At 39.6% G+C, this 22574-nt stretch overlaps 1 protein-coding gene and 1 long non-coding RNA gene across 7 annotated transcripts in view; one reads left to right on the top strand and one right to left on the bottom strand.

The window, feature by feature from the left end:
• Window positions 1-5223, bottom strand: part of BTBD10 (BTB domain containing 10) — a 74526-nt gene extending 69303 nt beyond the window's left edge. The window contains exon 1 of one of the 6 annotated variants that reach the window (XM_044929561.2): window positions 5074-5223. The gene's annotated coding sequence lies outside the window, so the exon portion shown is untranslated. The remainder of the gene's footprint in view (window positions 1-5073) is intronic. The other 5 variants (XM_044929560.2, XM_044929562.2, XM_044929557.2 and 2 more) reach the window with 5 other exon arrangements.
• Window positions 5224-5391: 168 nt separating this feature from the next.
• LOC123329781 lies at window positions 5392-15616 on the top strand. The gene is made up of 2 exons (XR_006545333.2): window positions 5392-6082; window positions 14766-15616. It is a non-coding gene; the product is annotated as an uncharacterized LOC123329781 (long non-coding RNA).
• The last annotated feature ends 6958 nt before the right edge of the window (window positions 15617-22574 follow it).

Genomic DNA, 22574 nt, shown 5'->3' on the forward strand with positions numbered 1-22574 from the left:
CATTTAAAGAAGAGCTAACACTCATCCTTCTTAAACTATTACAAAATACTGAAGAGACAGGCATGCCTCAACTCATTCTACAAGGCCTGCATCACCTTGATACCAAAACCAGACAGATACCACAAAAAGAGAAAATTACAGGCCAATATCACTGATGAACAGAGATTCAAAATCTTCAACAAAACATGAGCAAACCAAATTCAACAATACATAAAAAGGATCACACACTGTTATCAAGAGGGATTTATCCCAGGTATGCAAGGATTTTTTAGAATCTGCAAATCAAAGTGATATACCACATTGGCAAGCTGAAGAATAAATAAGGCCACATATTATAAAACCACAACCAACACCATACTCAACAGTGAAAATCTGAAAGCATTTCCTCTAAAATCAGAAGACAAGGATGCCCACTCTTGCACTTTTATTCAACATAGTGTTGGGCAGTCCTAGCCCTAGTAACCAGACAAAAAAAGAAAAAAAAGAAATCCAAATTAGAAACGAAGAAGTAAAACTGTGCCAGTTTACAGATGATATGATACTAAGTACAGAAAATCCTAAATACACTACTAAAACCCACTAAACAAATAATTTCAGTAAAGTTACATTGTTGGTAGGAATGTAAACTGGTGCAACCACTATGGACAACAGTATAGAAGCTTCTCAAAAATTTAAAAACAGAACTGCCATATTATCCCTACAAATGAGACAGCTAGAGGTAAATGTAAATTTCCCTGATGTGTCTTAAGATTACCAGAAGGTATGTTATTTTCTGAGCATAAACACAGTATAAAGTGTTAACAAGTTATATTCCCTTTACTATTAACATAGCACTTTTACATAATTTATTTCATTATTAAACTCCTGACAATTATGTTCAACCTCCATTTTTCATGTGAGCTAACAAAGTCTCAGAGTAGTTAAGTAACTTTTATGTCATAGACCTAACAGTTAGCTTTAAACACAGATCTAAATGATCCCAAATAAGGTATTCCAAGTAGAAAAGTATGATTACAATGTTAAATGAGCTTAGAAAAGTGTTATTAATAGTTTCTAATCAAGTATTTCAGTTAGTGATTTCACTATGACAGACTATCAACCTCAACCAAGTATCAAAAATGTTAATTTCAGTTCATGATCAAAAGTACTAATAGGTCATTCATTTTAACTACAAAAAAATAAAAACAAGTACCATGTAATCAGATATCTTACATTTTTTAAACAGAAATATATAATTAAACTATTAGGATAAATAAAGATGCTTTTATTGGCATACTTTTAGTATTTTACAAATCTTCAAAAATCTGTGACATAAGGTCACATATTCCACATAAAATCTTTCCCCTTTAATGTCAAGTTTCTATTATTTCTACATGGAACATTTACTAACTTCTTAATCCTCTCCCAAAGAGCATCTCTTTGAATTCTGATTGCTTACCTTCCATAGCTGAGCTCTAGATTTCTGCTTCCTTAACAAGCCAAGACTCAGTTTATGACAAAGTAAAAAGAGCAAGCCATAGTAGGGAAACACAACATTAGCTTAAGCCCTAATAAACATTCTATCCAAGAGGAGAAAACATTTCAAAGTAGTTCTTCCTCCATTAATGAGCATCTTTCTCCCTTATTGTAGGTTCATAACCAACAAAAAACAAACAAAAAAGAGAGTCAAAAATACAGCTGAAATGAGTGGCTAAAAAAGCTTCCTATTACTTCATTGTAAATTAAACTCAGAACTGTAGATATTTCGTTTCCTTCTCCCTCATAGGGTCCAGCCTGCTCAGATGCATCTACCATACAGAAGAGTAGAGAATGTTATGTCCTAAGAATTGAAGGCTCTAAAAATAGAACCAGAAGGCACTGAGCAAAAGCATATTCAGTTGCTTCACAGGCCTCATCTAATCTTCCCTTGGGAAGGCATCTCACTCAAGGAATTGAAAGACAGGAGAAAAATACTTCCAAGAGAGAACTTCCTTACTTTACAAGTCATGTAGATACATGGGGAGAGGAAAATGATGGTTCCTCTTTTAACAAACATAATCTCCAAAAATACCTAACAGGTTCTTCAGGATGTTTTTTAAACTCTCAAAGAGGAAGACCTCATAGAAAACATACCATCTTCTCCTGTTTCACTTCCCACACCAGAGAGGCAGGGATTGGGTAAAGAGGTATTAAACTAACTTGACCTAAAAAGACTGGGCTAAAGAAAGAAAACTAAGTCTGCCAATTCCCAAAGTAGACCTGATTGAAAACCAATATTCTATGCAGTCTTTGCATAAGTTATGATAAATAACTCTGTCTTGTAAAAGGCAGAGCTCTTTGTAAAGCTGCACAGAAGATAAAGTAGTACTTAACCATTTTATCTTCCTTTTAAAAACTTTCCCTCACCTAGCCTTTCTCAACCTTACTCCCTCAGAAGACCTTCACCTTGCCCTCTATATTTCTAAGGCTCACTTCTTTCTTAGAACTGACCTCTAAACTCCCATTCCCCCCAGTCCAACTAAGTATGAATCAGATTATGTGATTAAAGTATTTCCCTCTAATGGGTAAATGTGGTTTAATCCACAGGGTTCAATTCCACAAATATCATTAAGCTCTACTACATACAAGGCACCACGTGTTTAATCAAAGTACCTATTCTTCTGACAAGAAAACTAGTTAAATCAATCTTGTAATGGACAGTGTAAAAGAGAAGCATGTGAGTGCCTGCTTCACCTCACACTCTTCTCTTCCCATTTCTTCACATCTTAATGCCCCTTCTCCCTACCCCATCCTCCAGGAATCAATATTGCTTCCAATAAAAGTCAGTGACTGGGAAGACAACAAGTGATGGTAGAAACAAAAAACATTCAAAACCACAGATGAGTAGAGGGTCTCCTAGATTTTATGTATTAATCACAAGTACAATAAAAAGCTTCTCAATGTATCAATTCAAGAAACCTACAAATCAGCTTTGCTCAGAACTCTGAGTTATTAAACCATATATACTGAGAGTTTTTCCCTTCTCTTATTTCATACAAGGAAATATCTTTTTAAATATTTAAAAATTTAAATTATTTAAAATATTACTAAGCATCAGTTCAATTTACCCAACCACATTTAAAGGCTATTAAACTTAACTGCTTTCAGTTAGAACTGGTATTTTCCCAAGTACTCCTAGTTTTGAAGCTGCAAACTAATTGGCATCCTTGCTTTAAAATCTTTTTTAGTTATACAATTATTAATTTTTACTTATAACAGAGCTCCAAACCTAGAGAGGAAGATAAAATAACTGACAGGTTTGGCCTGGTTGAGCCACATGAAGTTATTTTTAACTGTTTCAAATAGTTGTCAATATTTTTAAAAGTCAGGAGAATGGCAAGCAAAAGTCTAGATTTCCTGTGTTCTCTTGAGAAGGTTGAAGACTGGGGCCAAATTACTGCACTAATTAAGTGAACCTGAGAACTGGATATTCCTCTACATGAGGCATAAACTCTCTAGTGTATTTCACTCATTTTTATTTTCTAGTATCTGAAGCATGTAAGTTTGCTGAAAGGTGCATCTTTTCCAGATCACTTCAACAAGTCACCTAATGTATAAAGCCACAAAGCAGGACATATTGGTTTGCAACTTCATAGTTAATAATAAAAAAACTTTTTACAAGACTTAGAAGAAAGGTTGAGAAAGAAAAAAATTCAGACTGGTGGAATGGTAACATACAGAATGTAAAAAGCCCACCTGAAAGTTTTTCTAGGAGAAAAAAAAAAGGTAAAAATTCAAAAACATTTGTTGACACTGAAAGCTTTCCTAATTGAACCTATGTTACTCCAGTTCCTTGTCACACTCCAAGCTTCAGAACCTCCCTTCCCACTTTGTCTTTATGTATAACAATAGCAGTTAGCCCATAAACTCTGAGAAATGTCAGAGAAATTTATGAAAACACATATACATCTTCAAAAACAATTCTCCTCACACACTTTTTTAATAGTCTTTATCCACCATCAAATCCTCTCCCGAGTTATTTCTACGGCTTTCTGCTTTGTATTCTAATGACTATAGTCCTCACTTTCAAAGCCTGGGCTTCAGTCCTAGATGGGTTCTCCAGTATAGAAACTTTTTTGGCCCTTACAGTTGCACTCCTTATTACATCTCTTATTCTAATTTCTACAGTCTATTTCATTTAAAATTTATCTATAACTCCCTCTCTAAAAAGTCTTGATCAAATTTGTGTAAGGGGGATGGGGATACCAGTTGTACAAAGAAAATCAATATACTGTTAGTTTTCTCTGATATTAATTTAAATAAAAAGCATGAAGATTCTTAAAGAGTAAAAAAAAGTTTAAATAAACTGTATATGTTAAATGCATAATGTGACAAGAGACTGATGTTCTAGCATGTCTGGACTAGTGACTTCTCATCACGGGCTCAAAGTAGTAAAGAGAAAAATTAGCAGGAAATCTGTGCGGCCCAATAATGGTCACACTGTCCCCATACTAACAAGTTACTACGTGATGTCTAACCTTCCTGCACACCTTCAAGAGGATAAAGGATTTGTATCTGAAGAAGAAAAAAATAAGCAGCTTTTCTGTGCGAATTTTGGGAAAACAAAGCTTTACCGCACGTCATATCGTTACAGCATAAAACCACGCAACACCTTATTGGGGTCTCATTCCTCTTCACCCAAAGCGAGACCGGGGCCAACTTAGCCCCTATTGTGATGCGCCCTCCTCAGGATGTCGCGGCGTTAACCCAGAATGACAGAAAAGGGGCGGGGCACAGGGTTCCCCTGCCCCGGGAAAGAGGGTTGAGGGTATCGCCTTCATCTCTGGGGAAAGGCCTCAGAACTTCCAACCCAAAAACAGCACCCCCGAAACCCAAGTCCCTTCGCTGCCTCTCCGAACTGGGAGCCAGCGGCCGGAGCCCAGAACCCCACCCACGGTCCCCCAGCAGGATCTGGGACGCCCAGACCACCGCCACAGCAGTTGAGCTCTCAAGCCCAGATTCGTCCTCCGCCCCCTTCCTCCTTCGCTCCCACCAAGCCCAGGCTCCGGCGCCGCCCCTACTGAGTTCCCCAACTGAGTCCAGTCACCCTCGAACCTGTAGTCCCCTTTGAGTGTCCAGGCACAGGCCAGGGCCAGCGACACCTCCGCTTCCTCCCCAACCAGATCCCTCCAGAGAGGTGTCTGTGGCTGCGGCCGCTCGAGCGGCTGCGGCTACTAAAGCCGCCCCAGCAGGTTACAGGCCGGCTCCAGGCTGCTTCTCGCGAGATCCCTCAGATCGAATAGGCGAGATTAGCTGAGTCGTCGCGAGAATGGAGCCTCACCGCCCAGTAGTTGGGCGGGGCGCAGAGGGTGCCCGCGGTTGAGGGAGTGGCAGCCTAGGGTGGGTGGGCGCTCAGCCTGGGGGCTGGTGCCACAAAATGGGAAGCGCTTGTGTCCACAGACGTCAGCTCGTAATCTACTGCGATCCTCGAGCCTGAGTGGCTGCGAGCTGTCACCTCCAAATCTTTGAATACCACATTTTCCCTTGATTTCTTGTTACCGTTAGAAAAAAGCGGACATCCCAGAGTTGGAGAAATACCTAAGGACTCTGAGTTTACTCAAGGAAAGCGTTTTCCTCAGCTGGGTGAACTCCGAACGCCTTTGCCGGCTCAGCTGGCGGTTATTAACCGGTCTGAGTTCAGGAAAAGCGGTTTTCGTCAGAGCCATTCTCTATTTCTTACCGTCCGCAGCTGTTTGTTTTTTAACACTGGGTAAGCGGGAATCCGTGTACCAGTTGGAACTTGTGCAGCTGGGCCTCTGTGGAACATCGATAGCAACGTGGATGGGATATTGCTCCTTGCGGCAGAAGGTTGCCAGTCATAGGGTTTCTGTCACTCATCTTTACTGTCTGTCACATGCTGGACTACACAAATGGAAAAAATGAAAGAAGGTCTCCGATCTCAAAGCTCACGCCCTGGGAGCGAGACCCACCCTGAAACAGATAATCCTGTTAAACTGTGGTAAAGGCCAAGTTATAAGTTGTGAGAGGAAGGAACCGACTTGGCCTGCCATGTTGAGGAAATCTCCACCAGGGAATGACATTTGAGCGGAATCTTGAAGGATGGGTAAGAGTTCCCCAGTTCTGAGAAGAGTGGGAGGAGCATTCGTTCCCCAGAGGAAGCGAAGAGGGAGAGGACCGGGTTTGAGTAATTTGCTATGAAAACAGATTTTGCGGAAAGAACTTCGTTGAAAACCTGTTAATCACTGTTTAGTTGGGAAGAGAAAACTCCGTGACTCCTACATGTAATAACAAAAATGTTTTTTCAAACGAGTGTTCATGGAGATGAGCAGTTGACCTGTACAGTAGAGGATAGTGCACATCCTTGTCCACATCTCTGGCCACCTACATATGAGAGACCTAAGGGAAACAGGTTATTGTCATAGTTGTGTTACTCTCCCAGTCGTGTCCCACTCTTTGGACCCCATGAACTGTATAGCCCTCCAGGCTCCTCTGTCCATGGAATTGTCCAGGAAAGAATACTGGAGTGGGTAGCCATTCCCTACTCAAGGGGATCTTCCCAACCCAGGGATGGAACCCTGGTCTCCTGCATTGCAGGCAGATTCTTTACCATCTGAGCCACCAGGGAAACAGGTTATTGTCATAGTACACCAAATTATCATTGCCACATTCTGCTAATGTGGAAATCTTCAAAGATTTCTAAGAAAGAAAATCTGATAGTTTTGTAATACAGGTATATCTCATGGAGAAACCCTCAGGCAACAAAACAACAACAAACACCCCATTGACCTTTATCTATTACCATGGCTTTCTTTTGAAAGACAAGATCAAGAGAAGAAATTCTAAGTCCAAGTTAAGGTTCGTGAGATCTGTCAAACAGGAATTATTTCCCTGTATCAAAATAAAAGCTATCATTGCCTAAAGAGGGGCTTCTTTGGTGGCTCAGATGGTAATCAATCTGCCTGCAGTGCAGGAGACCTGGGTTAGATCTTTGGGTCTGATCCCTGGGTCAGGAAGATACCCTGAAGAACAAAATGGCTGCCCACTCCAGTATTCTTACCTGGAGAATTTCATGGACAGAGGAGCCCGACAGGCTTACAGTTTATGGGGTCACAAAGAGTCAGACATGACTGAACAGTTTTCACTTTTTATTTCCTAAAGAGAGACCCTGATATTCTACTGTAGTATTTCTGCCAATCTCCCTTTAGATATGATTTTCATACTATCCAACCTTCCCAGGTGGCGCAGCAGGTTAAAGAATTTGCCTGCAATGCAGGAGACACGAGTTGGATCCTTGGGTGGGGAAGATACCCTGGAGAAGGAAATGGCAACCCACTCCAGTATTCTTGCCTGGAAAATTCTATGGACAGAGGGCCTGGTGGGCTATAGTCCATGGAGTCACAAAGAGTCAGACACAACTGAGCGACTGAGCACACACACGTATATGTATACTATACATACATTTGGCTCACCCTACGCTCCGTACAAATAAGCCTAACAATAGGAAAATAAAAACTCATAAACAAATGCTGAATTATTGTTATACACCTGAAAATAATATAAATTATACCTCATTTTTTTTTAATTAAAAATTTTAGAAAAAGTCCTTCAAACTCTTTTGTGTGCCAGTCAGGTGCTCTGCTTAGCATAATTCACACAGTTGTTGAGAGTCCCTTTGATAGCAAGGAGATCAAACCAGTCAATCCTAAAGGATATCAACTCTGAATACTTGTGGGAAGGACTGATGCTGAAGCTGAAGCTCCAGTACTTTGGCCACCTGATGCAAAGAGCCAACTCATTGGAAAAGACCCTAATGCTAGGAAAGACTGAAAGCAGAAGGAAAAGAGGGTGACAGAGGATGAGACGGTTGGATGGCATCACCACTTCTGTGAACATGAACTTGGGCAAACTCCGGGAGATGATGAGGGACTGGGAGGCCTGGCTTCCATGGGGTCACAGAGTCAGACACAACTTGATGACTGAAACAGTAACAATTCCAAGTTCTAGGAATTTTCCAGGGAACATTGGAAGAATTAGTGAAAGATTTCAGATGAAGTATGGAACTTTTGGAGAAGGCAGTGGCACCCCACTCCAGTACTCTTGCCTGGAAAATCCCATGGACGGAGGAGCCTGGTGGGCTTCAGTCCATGGGGTCGCTAAGAGTCGGACACGACTGAGCAACTTCACTTTGACTTTTCACTTTCATGCATTGGAGAAGGAAATGGCAACCCACTCCAGTGTTCTTGCCTAGAGAATCCCAGGGACAGGGGAGCCTAGTGGGCTGCCGTCTATGGGGTCGCACAGAGTCAGACACGACTGAGGTGACTTAGCAGCAGCAGCAGCATGGAACTTTTATTCCATTTTAGAATCAGGTCAAGTCATTTTACCTTGCTTTGAAGGACCTACAGTTCATTTTATTCTGTTATTTTTTTTAAAGAAAATAAAATCTAATAAAGCTATCATTGTCATTTTTTTTTTAAAAAGCAACTTTTCATATATTAATTTGGGCGCATAGTAGCAGCTTTACACCTAGTAGATAATGCTATTGATCAAAAACTTTTGTACAATAATTTATAAATGCTAGCTGACTGAATGAGCTAAGGTTCAGACCCTTAATACAAGTCTTCTTTCCTCAATATCAATCTATATATCAAAGAGGTCAAAACAGAAATAGAGAAGTTTCATGGACAAACAATGAACAGACAAGTTTTTTCAGTTGTCTATATTATCGTACCTCATAGCACACTAACACAAGGTTGTTTCCAAGGCAGATAAGGTAGACCTCTGGTTGAATATTTGTTCAGAGAACGAATGATAAGCCACATACCTAGAATCCTATTTAACTTTAAAGCCTCAGATTTCTTTGTACTATTTAAGCACTGTCACCTAACATCAGGAACAAGAAAATCATACACACAAAAAATCTGTATCTCTATTCAGCAAATATATTTATTGATCAAGACCATGTATAAGAACTTAAGGGGAGATAACAGACATTATCAATATACAGGTTCTACTGAAAAAAAAAAAAAGATGTGTAATTATATAACAAAAGGAAAACAACTTGGGTCATACAGAGATAGAGAAATTGCACTATGGGAGGTCAGAAATAGGAAAGATGACTTCCAACTGAAAATATGAAGAAGGTGCAGAAAAGGGGAGGAAAAGAAGAATGTTTCTCTTAGAGGTTGTAAAGAATAGATAGGAGTCTGGCTTGAAGCTATGGTAGGAAAGGGTATTCCTATGGAAAGATCAACAAAGGCATATAAATAGCTAAACTCAATATTTTGTAGGGTGCTCAGTCTCATGCATGCTTTAGCCATGTCTGACTCTTTGTGATCCATGGATCACAGCCCACCAGGCTCTTATGTCCATGGGATTTCCCAGGCAAGAATACTGAAGTGGATTGCCACGCCCTCCTCCAGGGGATCTTCCCCACTCGGGGATCGAACCCTCATCTCCTGCATTGCAGGCAGATTCTTTACTGCCAAGCAATCGAGCCATCGGGGAAGCCCTTATGTAGGGAGAACAGTAGCAATTAAAAGGAATAAGAAGATTGAAATTGGGACAAAAAGACCTTGGAATGTTAGATTAAAAGAGTTTGTTAACTTTTTCTGTAACTTATTAGCTGGTGATAGAGTGAAATCTCAGATCTTTCACAGTTTTTGACAAATGCTTTCAGGCTTTCTTTGTGGAAATTGACAAGCTGATCCAAAAATATATGTTTAAATGTAAAAGTTCTAGAATAGCCAAAAGAATTATGAAAAAGTACAAAGCTGAAGAACTTAACACTTCAAGATTTCAAAACTTACTACAATACTATAGGAATCAAGACAGCGTGATATTCAACATTGTAAATCAACTGTACTACAATTAAAAAAAAATTTTTTTTAAGATGTGGTATTGGCAATGAGCTAACCAAATACATCAGTGGAATAGAACTGAGAGTCCAGAAATGAACCCTTACATTTATGGTTGATTGATTTTCAGCAAATGCACCAAGACCATTCACTTCAATGAGGAAAAGATAGCCTTTTTAAAATCATGGTGTTTGATACCAGGACAGTTAGATATCTGTATTTAAAAAAGCTAAAACAAACGAAAACTTAAATCCTTATTTCAAAAAGAAATTAACTTTAAATGGAACACAGACCTAAATATAAAAACTAAAACTATAAATTTGTTAAAAGAAATTAGAGGGAAAATCTTGATCAATTTGGGTTTAGGCAAAGAATTCCTAGATATGATACCAAAATCACAAAGCATAAAAGAAAAAATTGAAATTGGGCTTCATTAAAATAGAATTTGTTTTAGTTTATGCTTCAAAAGATAGTATTAAGAGGATGAAAAGACAAACCATAGACTGAGAGAAAATGTTTGCAAATCATACAAAGGATGTGCACTCATAATACATAAAGAACTCTTACAACTCACTAATAAATAAGACAACCCAATTTAAAAATGGCAAAGACTTGCAAAGACATTTATATGCAGACATACAAATAGCTAATTAGCACAGGAAAGGGTGCTAAATGTCATTAGTCATTAAGTAAATGTAAGTTAAAACCACAATGAAATATACTACATCCACACTGAAATGCATATAATAACATCAGATACAAGCATAGATGAAAATAGGGAGAAGAGTCCTTATACAGTGCTAGCATGAACATAATTATATTACAGCCACTTTGCAAAAATTTCGGTAGATTTTTAAGTTAAATACAGACTTACCATACTATACAGAAAATAAAGAGTTGTTGCTGCTGCTGCTAAGTCACTTCAGTCGTGTCTGACTCTGTGCGACCCTATAGATGACAGCCTACCAGGCTCTCCTGTCCCTGGGATTCTCCAGGCAAGAACACTGGAGTGGGTTGCCATTTCTTTCTCCAATGCATGAAAGTGAAAAGTGAAACTGAAGTTGCTCAGTCATGCCCGAGTCCTAGCGACCCCATGGACTGCAGCCTACCAGGCTCCTCTATCCATGGGACTTTCCAGGCAAGAGTACTGGAGTGGGGTGCCATTGCCTTCTCCAAAAGAGTTGTTACTGGGAAGCATCTACCCAGTCAGAGACTTAATTTTTCAGCTGTCCCACCCTTCTTTACCATATTAGGTATGGTTCCATGACTATATTATAATCAGTGAAATATGAAGAGATGATGTCACCTTCCCAGGCTTGACCAGTAAAAACTTCCCACGTGGCATTCCTTTTTCACTTCTACTTATCTGGATAGGTGACCGTTAGGGCTACCATGGTAGAAGTTGAGTTCCTGGCTATCCTATTGAATTGTTCACCTGCCTAGTAGTATAATATTCCAGTAATAATATGTGAATAAGAAATAAAATTCTATTTAATTTAGGTGGGTGTATATTTGGGATCTATTAGAGCAATTTGCTCACTCTAACCAATTCAGAGATGAGTACCTTTAAATGGATAAAAAGGTGACTGGTAAAAACCTAACAATATGGAGCAAGGGCTTAGCCATAATGGATAGTGAGAAAATAGACACTACAGACTAGAAAAATAGAACCTTTGCTATGCAGAGCATAAATATGAAAAATATTTATTAAACCATCCAATCTAATCAAAGGATATTGATTTTCTATAAAGAAGAGCAAAGGAATAATGATAAAGTGAGGATGAAGGGAATGTGATCAAGGAAAGGCTTACAAGGAATTTCTGAGGTAGTAACAATATTCTCTTTCACGATCTAAATAGTGAGTAAATGTTTTTTTCCTTAAAAATCTATATATATATGTACAATAAATTTTGTATGTACAATAAACTTTACTATTTTAAAAAGTAAAAACACATCAATATAAAGTAGATTTTATTCCAGTCATGCAAAAATATTTAATTTATTACATTAATGAACTAAAGGTGAAAAGTTACATATTTTTTGAGAAACAGCATTTTATAAGGTTCTTTTATAATTTCAAAAGAACCTTTAGAAAACTAGTTACATAAGGGAATGTCATCAATATTTAAAGGCCATCGTCTTGTTGAGAAATTATATGTATACTCCTATTAAGGTCCAGAATATGATAAGGAAGCACATTCATTCATTAACATGGTATTGAAGTACTAGATAATACTATTAAAAAAAGAAAAAGAGGTGTAATCACAGGGAGAAAAGAGAGAAAATGTCATTTTTTCAGATTATGTGATCATCTACATAGAATAGCAAATGTAAATAAGATATTAGAATTAATAAGACAGTTCAGCAAGTTTCTTGGTAATAAAATTTAAAAAATGAACAATGCTTCTCTATACCAAAATTAACCAGTTAGAAAATATAATAAACATTTAGATACCTTTCACATTAACCATTTAGAATTTAGCAATTAACAAAGGATTCATAAAATTTTTCTACAAAAAGTGTTTAAACTCTATTTGCTGCTGCTGCTAAGTCGCTTCAGTCGTGTCCGACTCTGTGCGACCCCATGGACTGCAGCCTACCAGGCTTCTCCGTCCATGGGGTTAGGCATTAAATCCTTATGGCAGAAAGTGAAGAGGAACTAAAAAGCCTCTTGATGAAAGTGAAAGAGGAGAGTGAAAAAGTTGGCTTAAAGCTCAACATTCAGAAAACGAAGATCATGGCATCTGGTCCCATCACTTCATGGCAAATAGATAGGGAAACAGTGGAAACAGTGTCAGACTTTATTTTGGGGGGCTCCAAAATCACTGCAGATGGTGATTGCAGCCATGAAATTAAGATGCTTACTCCTTGGAAGGAAAGTTATGACCAACCTAGATAGCATATTCAAAAGCAGAGACATTACTTTGCCAACAAAGGTCCATCTAGTCAAGGCTATGGTTTTTCCAGTGGTCATGTATTGATGTGAGAGTTGGACTGTGAAGAAAGCTGAGCACCGAAGAACTGATGCTTTTGAACTGTGGTGTAGACGCTTACTCCTTGGAAGGAAAGTTATGACCAACCTAGATAGCATATTCAAAAGCAAAGACATTACTTTGTCAACAAAGGTCTGTCTAGTCAAAGCTATGGTTTTTCCAGTGGTCACGTATGGATGTGAGAGTTGGACTGTGAAGAAAGCTGAGTGCCGAAGAATTGATGCTTTTGAACTGTGGTGTTGGAGAAGACTCTTCCTGAGAGTCCCTTGGACTGCAAGGAGATCCAACCAGTCCATTCTAAAGGAGATCAGCCCTGGGTGTTCTTTGGAAGGAATGATGCTAAAGCTGAAACTCCAGTACTTTGGCCACCTCATGTGAAGAGTTGACTTATTGGAAAAGACTCTGATGCTGGGAGGGATTGGGGGCAGGAGGAAAAGGCGACGACAGAGGATGAGATGGCTGGATGGCATCACTGATGGACGTGAGTCTGAGTGAACTCCAGGAGCTGGTAATGGACAGGGAGGCCTGGCATGCTGAGATTCATGGGGTCGCAAAGAGGAGGACACGACTGAGCGACTGAACTGAACTGAACTGAACTGAAATTCTTGCCTGGGAAATCCCATGGACAGAGGAGCCTGGGGGGGCTACAGTCCATGGAGTTACAAGAGTTGGACACGACTTAGCAACTAAACCACCACCACCACCAAAGTAGATTAGAATGAGTGAAAAGGTTTACTATGTTGATGAATAGGACAATATAATAAGTGACAGTTCTTAACATTTAATTTTAATACAATCCAGATAAAACTGCAGCTGGATTTTTTAGAAAAGAACTCAAACTCAGTGTAAATATTGAATAGTAAAATAGAGGTTTATAAAGAAGGATATGTGTGTGTGTGTACATAAAGTATGCAGGAACAGGCAAATACATCAATATAACAATAAATACATAGAATTCAAAAGCAAACCTATGTTGGACTTTCCTGGTGGTCCATTTGTTAAGAATGCACCTGCCAATGCAGGGAACATGGACTCGAACACTGGTCCAGGAAGATTCCACATGCCACTGGGCAGCTGAGCCTGTGCGCCATAACTACTGAGCCCGCATGTCCTAGAGCTCATGTTCCACAACAAGAGAAGCCACAACACAAGAAGCCCATGCAACTAAAGAAAGCCCACGTGCAGCAACAAAGACCCAGTGCAGCTATAAATAAATAAATACACATATCTTTAATAAATAAGTAAATAAACCTCTGTTAGCAAAGTCAACAATGCGGTGGAATAGAAAGTCCTAGCCCTTGGTTCCTCACAGAAACACAGATTTAGCAGTAGTATATGGAGCACAGTATCTTTATGAGAAGTCTAGGATCCAGTTAAGAAGTTGCAGTACCCTGGCTTAGTTGCTCAGTTGTGTCCAACTCTTTACTACCCTATGGACTGCAGCCTGCCAGGCTTCTCTGTCCAAAGGGATTCTCCAGACAAGAATACTGGTGTGGGTTGCCATACCTTCCTCCAGGGTATCTTCCCAACTCAGGGATCAAACCCAGGTCTCCCGCATTGCAGGCAGATTCTTTTCCAGTTGAGCCACCAAGGAATCCCTCAGTACCCAAGAGAAGCACAAAATCAATAACAGCTGTATTGAAATGTGGCCATGGCAGAAAAAAACTTGAAAAAGACAAGATCCCTGTTTGACATTCCGCAAACAGAACTTACGCCTCACCTGCCTTAGGCACTTGGAGAGGGGGAATCAGGACAGCCTGTTCTCTTGACTCCAGTGTCTGGACATCTCCAGGATCCAGAGAATCCAGACCAATATGGCCTTGAGGAAACTGATGACTGAGATCAAAGCGGTGATGCCTGTGCTGAGATTCTATGTGAAAATGACTAAATCTGGCTATAAACAGTAACTTCCTCTTATTCTCTTAATGACTTGCAGAGCATTGAAAGAGGTAGTTTCAGACAAGACCACCAGCGGATGCCAAAACATATATCTCTGCTGCTTGTGTCCTGGGTTGTTCTGCTTCACTTCCGGCTGTCATTATTAGAAGGTGAAAGTTGAATAAATGCTGAAATTGGCTGTGGTTGTTTGCAGGGAATCTGCATATCATGAATGACCTTATCAGGTATGGGATTCTGAGTTGTGAGCCTCAGGCAGAGACATTAAGTCACTGCCAGTACAGAAACCAGGACTATTCTCCATGTGAGCTCAAACTTAAAGATGAGGATTTTTCTGGACTGGAACCTGAAAGCCATTTTATTCTTAAATGCTTCTGATGGTTCTCATTTATACATCTTCACAAATATGTCTTATCTTGGAGCCTCCTGTGCCCACCCTTTTCCCCTGGGATCCCAAGAGAGGGAGAAAATATGTAACCTGTGAAGATTTGTGCCAAGAAAGCTACAAATGTTAAAATTTGGCCATAGTCCTTTCAAAGAGATATGTGATCTCTTATCCCAAAAGAAAAGTGTATAGCGTGAAACTAATGGATCATATGCCCCCAAGCTCTTTTGATATTACTGTGAGTTTACATGATTGAGAAAATTATCTTTTTTTTTTAAACAGAAAATGAAGCCTTAGGATAAGAATTGCTAAAACAAAATAATTGATTTTAAAACCTAACTTAATTCTAAATACTGGGCTTTGTCTGGGATGAAGTTGAACTAAACCCAAGAGGCTCATAGTTTAAGGTGTTGACCTAAAATAAATGTTAGTCATTTCTCCAGCAAAAAAAAAAAAAAGAATTACAGTTCAGGATCTGCAACCATGGTGAGCAACATGTAAGTCTTCACACAGCCAGGGAAGGAGAACCCTTTCACAGAAGGGAAACGGAAGTTGGGAGAGCTATAATAAACAGTCCAGGACTTTTCACTGGCCAAGTTGTTGGCAGGAGAGAAAAGGTCTGCCAGTTGGGCCCTGCTTTGGAAGAAGGGCATTAGAGCTCCCCCTTCTGGTCTCCTGATGATTTGACGTTTCTGTTTAGTAATTTTTTTTACATTTTCCTCTTTTAATCTTGATCTCTCTTTGAAAGAATCACTGATCAAGGGTCAGGTTTTCTGATTTTATCAGCTCCCTATCCCTCAATGTCAGGAAAGACTTTTCCTGAGCGTAGTGTCTCACCTCAGAAAAAGTACACAAATTGGAAACCTATTGAAGTCACATTTGAGTAATAAGGAATGTAAGTGAGAGAACTTGCAGGCACTTTTTCTCTGAAGTTTATATATTATCAAGATATTAGGCGTTGGAGATCACCTGAAGCATTATGTCATCATCAAGTTTGGCAGACAGACTTCCAACAGGCATGGTCCAGATAGCTTTGGAAAACTATCTCATCAAAAGTTGTCTGCTTCAGTTCCAGGAATCTTACTTTCAGATCACTAGATAATGTGCAGGTCCAGTCAGTGCTTTCTTTAGATGTGTCACATGAATCTCCAAGTCTTTTCCCTGGAGTTTGGTAGCACAAAGATTGGTTTTGCAGTATCTGATAGGGGCCTTTCCAGCAAGGTTAAAGAGAGTCTTCCTGGAGGGGCCTTTTCCAATAGACAAAATCTCCAGGTGGCAAAGTATGATGCTTAAGGTCTTTCTTCCTTTTCCAGGAATGCGTGGTGAAAAGAATGCTCTATGATTTGTAATAGAAGCAACTAGATCTTTGCAATATTGGAGTATCTTTCCTTTCAACAGTGGTGGGTCAAAAGAGGCAGGAGCCAAATGCATTGGGCATCCTGTGACTGTCCCAAAGGGTGAGATTTGATGTGTTCCAAAAAGGGTGGATCTGAGATTTAGAAGGACCACCAGCAATGCTTTTGGCCAAGGTATTTGGAGGACCCCTACAAATTTTGTCAGTTGAATTGGGAGTGAGGGTGGCATGTGGAATCTTAGTTCCCCAACCAGGGATTAAACTCATCCCCCACTGCGGTGGAAGCCTGGAGTCTTAACCACTGGACTACCAGAGAAGTCCCTGTCAATTGAATCTTAATAACACTGTGTACATTAAACCAAATGAGAGGATTGAGCACAATGAAACTGTTACAAAACCAGCCAAACAGAGCAGACTGGAAGAAGTACCTGACCAATAAAATGGGTTCCTTGATTACTATGAAGTTCAAGAGCAGTTCCCTAGGTAGGGATAATCCTATCCAAAAGGACTTTAGCCACAGAACAGGCAGTAGTCCATCAGTCCAGTGTGAAAAACATGTAGACCATTACTAAGACATGTATATCCATGAGATGGAGGAAGGTGTATTAAATCTATTGGCCAGAACTCAAATGGTCCATTAGGCAGTTTAAAATGTCTAGGAGCTACAAACAGACTTTCCTGGGTTGTATTTAGAGCAAGTGGGACAAGTAGGGTAGGGACTTTTTCGTAGCTTTGTTAATGTTTCTTCACCAACACTGATTCATGAATGCTATCATGCTGTGAATAGACCAATCGTTTAATGCATGTATAGTGGTTAGCAGTGGGAATTTTAGAGTGTCTGGCAGGACTAGGATGTTATTTGGTTTGAATCAGAGATTTCTCTTTTTTTCAAACTAAAAGCTGTGTATTTTCAATCTTGTTTTTTCTTTTCTGAGGCCAACTATTGGGCTTCTCTAGTCAGTTGCCTAATCTGACAATATTTGGGGAAATATCCCTCTGGATCATGACAGAGATTTGATTGCTCTTGGTTCCTTTAAGGGCAGCATTTCTTATGGAAATGTCAGCAAAGTGATTTTCCTTAGCTTCCAGAGAGTCAAGTTTAGAATGCCCTGGAACCTTAATAGTAGCTAAGGTGGCAGGTAAAAGTATTACATCCAACGATTCCTGAACAAAAGGACCATTTAACATTTGATATCTACTAGAAGTACGGAATGGAGAAGGTGATGGCACCCCACTCCAGTACTCTTGCCTGGAAAATCCCATGGACGGAGGAGCCTGGTGGGCTGCAGTCCATGGGGTCGCTAAGAGTCGGACACAACTGAGCGACTTCACTTTCACTTTTCACTTTCATGCATTGGAGAAGGAAATGGCAACCCACTCCGGTGTTCTTGCCTGGAGAATCCCAGGGACGGGGGAGCCTGAGGGGCTGCTGTCTATGAGGTTGCACAGAGTCGGACACAACTGAAACGACTTAGCAGTAGCAGTAGCAGAAGTACGGAAGCCATGTTGCTTCCAAAACATTCCAAAGCTATGAGCTATTCTGAGGGTATATCTGTTAACAGTATAAATATTAGAAGTTTTGCCCTTGACTAAAGCACAAGCCTGTGTAACAGTGTACAATTCAGGCTGTTGGGCCAAAGTAGTCATAGATCTAGATGTTGCCTCATCAGTATCAAAAAGAGTTGCAATAGACTACGCAGCACAATATTTGCCACTGTCATCTTTTGAATGAGAACCATCAGTGAACCATGAGAAACCAGTGTTACATAGAGGAATTGCCTATAGATTGTCATCAGGAGTCAGGAGGTGCCCCATCAGTGTTAAGCAGTCATGAGGGATGTCATTGGTGGTGGAGAGAAGAGTACCAGGATCAAAGGTGGTTGTTGTTCAGTTGCTAAGTCATGTTCCACTCTTTGTGACCCCATTGACTGTAGCCTGCCAGACTTCTCTATCCATGGAATTTTCCAGGCAAGAATACTGGAGTGGGTTGCCATTTCCTACTCAAGGGAATCTTCCTGACTCAGGCATCAAACTTGCGTCTCTTGTTTCTCCTGCATTGGCAGGCGGATTCTATAAACAATAAATGCTGGAGATAGTGTGGAAAAAAAGGAACTAGGACATGTAAGCAACCTAGATGTCCATCAACAGATGAATGGATAAAGAAGTTGTAGATAAAGATATACATATTCCATATATAATGGAATATTACTCAACCATAAAAAGGAACACATTTTAGTCAATTCTGATGAGGTAGATGAAACTAGAGCCCATTATACAGAGTAAAGTAAGTCAGAAAGAGAAAAACAAATATTGTATATTAATGCATATATATGGAATCTAGAAAGATGGTACTGATGAACCTTTTTTCAGGGCAACAATGGAAATGCAGACATAGAAAACAGACTTGTGGACACAAAGGGGAAGGAGAGGGTAGGATGAATGGAGAGATTTTTTGATGATGACCATTCTGACCAGTGTGAGGTGATGTCTCATTGTAGTTTTGATTTGCATTTCTCTAATAATGAGCGATGTTGAGCATCTTTTCATGTGTTTATTACCATCTGTATGTCTCCTTTGGAGAAATGTCTGTTCAGGTCTTCTGGCAGGTGAATTCTTTACCACTACACCACCTGGGAAGCCCAACTAAATATCAAACCTGGGTTTGGACAAACTGCATTCTTTCCTTGGCAACTGTATGTCCCTTTAAAGCTAAAAGCTTTAGCCTCTTCCTGTGAAGAGGCTTGAGAAGGAGAGCAAAGAGATTTCATTCATATGTTACAACAAAATAGAACTTCTAGGGAACTTTTTATCACCTGGATAAGTCTTCAAGACTTGAGAGCAATAAGTAAGTCCTAAGGCATTATTGTCCACGTGAATTGTTTTTCTTTTCAAGTGAAGTAAAGAAGGTATTGACTAGTTTTATTGGCTGAACTACTAAAGAATGCACTGAAGAAATCAATTACAGTAAAGAAACCACTTCCATTGGGAATGGATATTAGTAGTGTATGAGGTTTAGGAACAGAAGGGTGTTGGGACAACAAAATTTTTTATTAGTCAAAGGTCCTGGATAAGCACCCATCCTGTAAAAGACATCAAAATGAAGTGAAAGTCACTCAGTCGTGTCCAACTCTTTGCTACCCCATGGACTATATAGTCCATGGAATTCTCCAGGCCAGAATACTTGGAGTGGGTAGCCTTTCCCTTCTCTAGGGTATCTTCCCAACCCAGAGATCGAACCCAGGTCTCCTGCATTGCAGGTGGATTTTTTACCAGCTGAGACACAAGGAAAGTCCAAGAATACTGGAGTGGGTAGCCTATCCCTTATCCAGTGGATCATCCCAACCCAGGAATTGAACCAGGGTCTCCTGCATTGAAGGCGATTCTATACCAACTGTGCTATCAAGGGGTTATTTAATTCACCTGGTTGGTTACTTTAATGACAACTGTCAAGTTCTAGAATTATTTATCCTTTATCCTTCTGGAAAAAAGAAATTCCAGCATGATACTTTTCTAAGAAATCTAAGCCTGATATGTAAATGGGGTTGAGGTAATAAGAAGAAAAGGGAGTATACCTCCCAAAGGGCCAAACAAAAGGAAACAGTTTCGGAGACAGGCATCTCTTGAGGCTGAATAGTGATCCCCCCTATTTGAACTGATTTAGTACTTTGAGGCAGGTGCTGTTTTATACTAGTGAAGTTGAGCAGCAGAGAGTGTAAGAAATTTATACCCAATCTGGAGAAACATTTCTCCAAGCAGATTAAGATGGATATCTGGGAAAAGCTCCTGTAGTTTCTCAGAGCCCCACCATCAAGGATTGGGAGGATGTTGGAAAGACTTGTCAGAAGGCCGAAGGTGCCTAAAACACTTGAATGTATGGTGCTGTCTTTTAGTTGCTGTGTTAGCCCATCAGGCTCCTCTGTCAGTGGGATTTTCCAGGCAAGAATACTGGAGCAGGCTACCTTTTCCTTCTCCAAGGAATCTTCCCTAATCTGGGATCAAAACCACATCTCCTGTATCTCCTGCATTGCAGGTAGATTCTTTATCACTGAACCACCTGGAAAGCCTTTTCCCAGTGTCCTAGTTCTTTGCAATAATAGAAACTAGAAGGGTTTTGTTTACAGGGTCTTTGTTTGCTGGATTTGAAGATTAAAAATTAATCTTAATTTTGCTTTGTTTGTTTTGGGTTTTTTTGGTCATTCCACATGGCTTGTAGTATTTTAGTTCCCTCGCTAGGGATCTAACCCAGGCCATAGCACTGAAAGCACCGAGTCTTAAACACTGGACTATCAGGGAATTCCCTCCCTAGTGGTATTTCTTTTAGGTGAATCATCTAGAGGGCAAGAGAGCAAGTTTATCAGATTAAGTAAGTCTGGAGTGGACATAGTGTCCCATTCCATCCTGATCTTTTTTGCTAGATAGGAAAGATTCTAGTTCAACTCCTTAATAAACATAAAGTTAAGGCTACCCAGGTGGAATATGGAATAAACATCTGAAGGAAGACCAGAATTTTTTTTAAGTAATCTGAAGTCAATTGTAACAGTCATGAACAGATTCATCAGATATTTTGTGCAAACCTAAAGTTTGCTGCAATCAACAGGATTTGGAAAAGCCCTAGGAATTGCTCCATGAAGTTACTCAGCAACTGTCCAAGCCTGATCTTATAATAAATTAGCAGCTGGTCTTCCAGTTGCAATTCTCGAGACCTTTCAGGATATTTCCAATTAGGAATTTTCTTTCTTTCTTTCTTTTTTTTAAACAAAAACCTTTCTTCTTCAGGAATCTGAGTAGCCTTCTGCTTTACATGCCCTGTTTCTTGGGGCTCAATTCCAAGGGCAGACAACCCGAAATAGCCTTACATGTACTCTTCTACCCACCACAGCCTTGACTTCCCAAGGTTGCTAATCTGGATTCTTATTCCTCTTTCTCATCCGCTCCTCCTCCTCTTCCTTCTCCTTTTCCAATTAGCAATTTTCATGCAGTGCTGGGTGGGCCTGGCTTTTACCAGCAAGCATATGAGCTAAGTCAGAGAAACATGATTGACAAGTTTGAAAAACTATATTAAATTCCTCAGCAAATCTGTGAAGATCTTCAGTTACTTTGGGAAAATCTTTGACTATGGCTTGCAATTCACCTTTAGTCCAGGGAATATAAGAAATTCAGGGTTTAGCCTTTGGGTCCTCAGAAGGCTTAATTTTAAGGGGACAGGTTCTGATAAGTTCAGAGGAAAAGGGAGTGGGGAGTGTTTTAAAGAAATAAGACTGTTCAGTGAGAGAATTAATATGGGGGAGCTGAGGGTGTAGAGAAGGAGTGGGTAGTACAGAAGGGAAGGTGAAGCCTGATCCTAAGGAGCCAAAAGGAGGAGCATGAGGCTTCTGAAGTCACCTTATCTTTCCTTAGTTACTTGTTTGCTTCAGTTAATCTTAAAATCCTACTTTGTAAAGAGGCAATTTTAGGGTGCTGGTGATATTTACAGGCCTCAAAATACCAATCAAAATAGACATTTCATTCAGTTTTGGAAATCTTAGAGCTATGGTAATCCAAATTGGTTTCAAGAAGATTGAGTTTGGGGATTTCAAAAGTTCCCCATAACGACCATTGATATTCTAAATTGTCTTTGGTTAAGTCAGTTCACTTTATTAAAAATGCATGTGAGGAAGGACAAATGAACAGCTATATTCTTTTAAATACAAAAATTCTACACTATTGCAATTTGACCTCCAGTCTAGGGATATGCTCTGTGGCTTTGTGTATAGGCAAATGCTTTTGCCATGTTTCTGACCACTTTCTGCCTCTCCTTGCCAAGCATTTCAATTTCTTTCCTGAAGTGAATAGGATAATAGTATCAAGCTAGTAATGATTCAGGGAGCTGGTACTTTGATAAGATTAAAAGGATAATTTCAAAATATCAGAACATGAAACCTATGGTTAAAAAAACATTTTGTGTTGTTGTTCTTAGTCATGATCAATTTTAACATATTGGTGTTACTCATAACCAAAAGATATTTTTATAACAAGTGAGAAATACTTAACTTCATTTATTTGGAATCAATAGAAATAGAATGATTAAAAGAGCTCTTAGATGAATAAAGTAGAATCAAAATACTCAATTA

This window comes from Bubalus bubalis, chromosome 16 (genome assembly GCF_019923935.1).
Source record: "Bubalus bubalis isolate 160015118507 breed Murrah chromosome 16, NDDB_SH_1, whole genome shotgun sequence".
Lineage (NCBI taxonomy): Eukaryota > Metazoa > Chordata > Mammalia > Artiodactyla > Bovidae > Bubalus > Bubalus bubalis.